The sequence below is a fragment of the Poromitra crassiceps genome (assembly GCF_964638095.1).
Source record: "Poromitra crassiceps genome assembly, chromosome: 12".
NCBI lineage: Eukaryota > Metazoa > Chordata > Actinopteri > Beryciformes > Melamphaidae > Poromitra > Poromitra crassiceps.
Window position 1 is genome coordinate 42,474,024 of NC_139632.1, and position 6,000 is coordinate 42,480,023.

Below are 6,000 nucleotides of genomic sequence, written 5' to 3' on the forward strand. Positions count from 1 at the left end.
AACACAGCACCTGTGCTGGCTCCTCTTGACAATTCACCATTCCATGTTCTTTGAAAAGCGTGTGTGTGTGTGTGTGTGTGTGTGTGTGTGTGTGTGTGTGTGCTGAAAATGTGCGTATGCCTGCATGTGCGTGTGTGCATGTATGTCTACGTGTGCCCTTTACATGTCTGTGTGTATGCGTGTGCCTTAGTGGCGCGTGTGTGAGCATGGGTGTGAGGTTCATACATAGTTAATGTGTGCCCCAGCAGACCCTCGTTAGCTATGGCTCACACAGACACGCACACACACACACACACACACACACACACACACACACACACACACACACACACACACACACACACACACACACAGACACACACACACACACACACACACACGCACACACACTTTCTCCATCATTATACACTGTCTGTTCCATTATAAATCTGTCATTACTGCCACAAAGGCTATAGTTGCATGGCTCTGGCAACCATTGCGTGGGGGTGGGGGGGTGAGTGGGGGAACGGAGGCGAAGAGAGAGAGAGAGAGAGAGAGAGAGAGAGAGAGAGGGGGAGAGAGAGAGAGAGAGAGAGAGAGAGAGAGAGAGAGAGAGGAGAAGCAGATAGTTAAGTTGATATAGATTCTAGACAAGGAGAAGGTTCTGTGCAGGCAATGCTTCACTTTCATTAGCGGTGGTGGTGCAAGTGTGTGTGTGTGTGTGTGTGTGTGTGTGTGTGTGTGCGTGTGCGTGCGTGCGTACGTGCGTGCGTGCATGCGTGTGTGTGCGCGTGTGTGTGCGTGCGTGTGTATGTGTGTTATAGTAGTAAGGGATTTTTTTGTTGAACTAAAAAAATCTAAAAAGTTTTTATTTTTGTTTGTTTTGGTCCAAGAAAAGTAGTAAAATATGGTCTCTCCTGATTCTAAATATAGCTAAACCACTTGGTTTGACCAAGTGAAACTATTTTTATAAGCATTTTACGAAATGTAGATGAATGAATGGCGGCCATTCCGGAGTTACCCGGGCCTCGGGGAGGACCAGAGGAGGCACTAATACGGGGGCTCGAACCAGCGACCCTCATGTTGGCGGTCAGGGAATCTACCTGGACACCCAGTTGTTAGGGATGTCTAAGTTGCCCCTGCTATTGATGAACTCCTCATAGGACAGCCATGTAAACATACTGTACTCCAGGTTAGTGAAATGTAAGTCTATGTCAGGTGGATTATTACTGAATGGAGCAGAGCTGTGGACTGAAGCCAGTTCAACCACTCAGAGCAGTCAGAGTCCATAGCAGCTCCCAATAGCTCCTGACGGGAGGAGGTTCAACAGAGAGCCGCAGGAACGAGTCCGGAAATCATCGATGCTAACAGTCCTGGTTCTTAACTGTTTTCGCCTATGGGAGTTTTGAATGGGTTTTTGGCGCGATGCTTCTAATAATCTCTCTGGGCAACGCTGGCTTAATCAAACGCGAACCAGTGTTTAGTAATATCATCTTCACACACGAGGACCACTTTTATGAGTTTTGAAGCTTTTACGGGCCGTTAAAAGGGCGGCTAGCTAGCAAACGGCTAAATGAGACTACACTGTTGAGTCGATGGGGATATATACGTCAATAATGTCACCTCTTCAAAGGACGAACACGGAAATTCTCTTTCCCTCACCTGGTTCAGCCCCGTTCAGCCCGGGGTAATCAGTGCACACACCAACAACAGTCCAGGTTGAGTGCTGACGTGACGTGAAGCCTATGCGACAGTGTGTAGTTCTGGATTAGCTTAGCTCGAGCATTTTACTTCTAGGGCTCGCATTTACGCTACAAAACCCATGAAAGTGGTCCTCATGTGTGAAGATTATCCGACGGAACTCTGGTTCGCGTTTGATTAATCTTGCGTTGCCCAGAGACCGTATTTGAAGCATCGCGGCAAAAACCCATTCAAAAATCCCATAGACAGAAACAGTGAAGAACCAGGAAGTCCGGGACTTCCGCATTCTGACTACAAAAATACGTCATCCCTGCGGCTCTCTATAAGCTCCAGTCATTCAGCTAACGGCTAACGGCTGCAGCAACACAATCTCCAATTTCCATGCAGTAAACTCTCAACTCGTGGTGCCTTTCAAAGTCCCAGGCTCCTCGGTGTCAAAGCAGTGAGATATGGTTACAGAGAGGACCACTTGGGATTTGGAGCCTGGCTGCTTTGAAGCGGGTTTTTGTGCTAAAATGAATTAATCTGCATATCACGTTTCCTCTGCTCCTCTTTCTTCATGGACATGATCCCCTTTAGGTTTGAACACGGACATTTATAAGCTTCAAAAATCACACCGAGGTGCTGCTGCAGTAAGCAGTGCAGACATACAGACACCACTTAACCAATTTGAACTAAAAAAGAAGAAGACAATTGCTCAACTGCCTGATGACATCACAGTCGAGCAATTGTGTGACATAATTTCCAGTTGAGTGACATCACTTCACACACACACGCACGCACGCACGCACGCACACACACACACACACACACACACACACACACACACACACACAAACTGTCTGAGTGACATCACTTCCCTAACCCTAACCCCTTCTAGGTGAACTTTTTGGTAAGGTACATACATCTCAGGCTCATACTGATTAAAGTCACCCATAGAAGCGATTGCTGCATCGCTTAAAAATGGCTGAGAGAGGTATTTTTAAGTTACATTGAAAACAAGAACGGTGCAGAATTATACGCTTATTATAGAAAGACATTTTTCACAGTATTTCCAGTACATCAATCAAATGACACTGAGATAAATGTGTGCTGGTCATGAAGCCAGCACAAAGGAACAAACACTATAAATAAAACAAATACTGTGGTAAATATACACGTATGTCATAGCCAATGATCAGACTGTCAAGTTAATTGGACTAAAGTGGTCCCAGAAGAAAATATTATTTGAAAATAAAATTCAAATGTATTTTTGGTCTGAGCAGCAAAGACTTTGCAAACATTTCCATGACAGATTCTTGTCCTGATCTTCCATATGTGTACACACACACACGCACACGCACACACACACACACACACACACACACACACACACACACACACACACACACACACACACACACACACACACACACACACACACACACACACACACACACACACACACACACACACACACACACACACACACACACACACACACACACACACGGTGACGTACGTCTTGGTTGCTCATGTCCCAGTAAGGCCTCTCTCCGTATGCCATCACCTCCCATGTGACGATGCCGTAGCTCCAGACATCTGACGCCGACGTGAACTTCCTGTAGGCGATCGCCTCCGGAGCCGTCCACCGCACCGGGATCTTACCACCCTGAGAGAGAGAGAGAGAGGGAGCGAGAGAGAGGGAGGGAGGGAGAGAGAGAGAGAGAGAGAGAGAGAGAGAGAGAGAGAGAGAGAGAGAGAGAGGGAGGGAGAGCAGGGGGAGGGAGAGGGGAGAGGGGCAGAGAAGAAGAGAGAGAGACAGACAGACAGAGAGAGGGGGAGAGAAGGAGAGAGAGAGGGAAAGAGAGACAGAGACAGACAGACAGAGAGAGGGGGAGAGAGAGCACAGGAGAGGTAAACGATGGGGAAACGAGAAAGTGAAAGAAAGAAAGAAAGAAATATGTATTCGTACCTGATACTCACACACACACACACACACACACACACACACACACACACACACACACACACATCACGCAGTCTTAAACAAAGGCCATAGAGACACTGCATGAAATAGGCCACGCCCATCATGGGGGAAAGCGCTCCATTCACTCCCATACACCAGCATAATTTTCCTTGAATTGCGTGCGTGCGTGCGTGCGTGCGTGTGCTCACCAGTGAGCTGGTATAGGTGGGGTCAGAGGCGTCTTCCTCCAGATATCGTGATAAGCCGAAGTCAGACACTTTACACACCAAGTTACTGTTGACCAGGATGTTTCGAGCTGCCAGGTCTCTGTGAACATAGCTCATCTCTGCCAGGTACCTAACATCAACAACATGTATTGATTAAGTGCTATAGCTACATTAAAAAGTGTATGTGTGTGTGTGTGTGTGTGTGTGTGTGTGTGTGTGTGTGTGTGTGTCTACGAGTGTGTGTACCTCATTCCTGATGCGATGCCCCTCAGCATACCAACCAGCTGGATGACAGGGAACTGTCCATCATTCTGCTGTGAAACCATGAACCATGAAAGGATTATTCAGATTTCCTCTCTTCAGGCCAGTTCACTGTAATTATTAGAGTCTAGAGCAGGGGTGGGCAACTATTTTTCATGGGGGGCCACATGAGAAACCCAGATTGTTGCCGGGGGCCGAACAAATATTGTCATGCCATAACCCATGGATGGGCAACTTTGATGATAGAGAGGGCCACAAAAAAATGTCCTCACTACCATTTTTTGCTGAGGGCTGAACGGCGCAAGCGCGAAAAACTTTGGGCATTTGAAGCCAGGTTTAGAGGAATAACTCATTTTAAATTAACAGTTGTGATGTCATTATTCAGTCTTAACCACCAATATTTGATCCTTTTCTCACTCACTCCTATGTCACCACCTGCTCTCCCTGCAGGGCTTGAAAGTAACTTTTTTCACCACCTGCCAATATGGCTGCTAGATTTTAAAGTTACCAGCAAATTAGAATTTCCACTAGCCAAAATGTTTTTCTTGAAATAAACCAGAATATGAGTGGGTTAATTTAAGCATAAGTATCAGTAAGTGGCCCGGGATTCTCAAAGCCTGTGTTGAGGGTCACACAAGAACAAAAATGCACTCTTGAAGCTAAATAAATCCAAAACCAACAATTATTTTAATTTCTACTTCAATGTAGAACAGTCATTTCTTACACATGAGATTACTTTTAGCCTTTTAGTCATAAATATTATTGAAAGATATTCCATATTCCAGACTGAAATGCTATCAGAAGAGTATTGGCCAGAATGACATGAACATTTGGACACTTATTCAGCGGGTATCTTGCATGTTGCGTTCAGGTGCACTGTAAAAAAAAAAAAAAAAAAAAAAAAAAAAAAAAAAAAAAATTTTTTTTTTTTTTTGCAATTCCATCGCGGGCCACACAGGGGGCGCCCGCGGGCCGCATACGGCCCGCGGGCCGTATGTTGCCCATGTATGGTCTAGAGGTTGCAAAGATAACAGATAACATGCCATAACAGGGGCCACAATTTTGAGAAAAAAATACATGTATGAGAAGATTTTTTTTTTTTCAACACAGATGTTATAGTGACCCCGTACGTACAGTCAGTTACAGACCTTCTCATTGACCATGTCAGTCAAGACAGTGGTAAATCAAGATTGATTTACTGCTGTTGTGAGAACTTGTGAAAAAAGTTATTGGGGTTGAGACAGTTCTACGATCCTCGGACTTATGAAACCTTTTCAAGCCTCATTGGATAAACCTAAAGAAAAATGCCAGACCCACAGGCTAACATGAAGCTGTCCTTTTTTAACTGACATGTTTGAGAGACCATGTGATCATGTTGTATGTGTGTAGTTTGCTACGTAGCACAACTGTCTGTCCTTTTTTATCATCTCCATTTGAATACTCGCAATAACGCACATGTCACATGTAAATCAGACTATTAGTGGAATAGAATCATATTAACTCTTTAATGGATGGCGGATTTGGGGTGAAAAAATACATATTGGCATCGATATGGCCTTCTGTTTCCCAGAAAATGTAAACATTTTTCTGATCGGATAAAAATTGGCCGTCGACCTCCCACTATCCAATCAGAGAAATGTTTACATTTTCTGGGAAACGGAAGGTCAGATCGCGAATCGATGCCTCTAAAGCAGTGGTTCCCAAACTTTTTAAAGTCATGTACCCCCTGGAGCATTCAACCTCCTGTCGTGTACCCCCTAGACCTCCACAGATGGGCAACTCTCATATGATGTTAAATATGAAGACATGACAGTGTTTTTAACAATTTTGCTGTTTATTCAGCCTCATAAAAAGTCCTCTTAACAAATGACATGTACATTTCCT

General features: G+C 44.9%; 1 pseudogene across 1 annotated transcript in view; it reads right to left on the reverse strand.

The window, feature by feature from the left end:
- The window catches only part of LOC310786236 (ephrin type-B receptor 1-like), a 104,488-nt pseudogene that overhangs the window by 8,758 nt on the left and 89,730 nt on the right, over positions 1 to 6,000 (reverse strand). Inside the window, exons 15-17 of the transcript in view lie at positions 4,102 to 4,169; positions 3,838 to 3,985; positions 3,182 to 3,331 (exon numbers count right to left, since the gene is read on the reverse strand). The product of the transcript in view is annotated as an ephrin type-B receptor 1-like (transcript). The remainder of the gene's footprint in view (positions 1 to 3,181; positions 3,332 to 3,837; positions 3,986 to 4,101; positions 4,170 to 6,000) is intronic.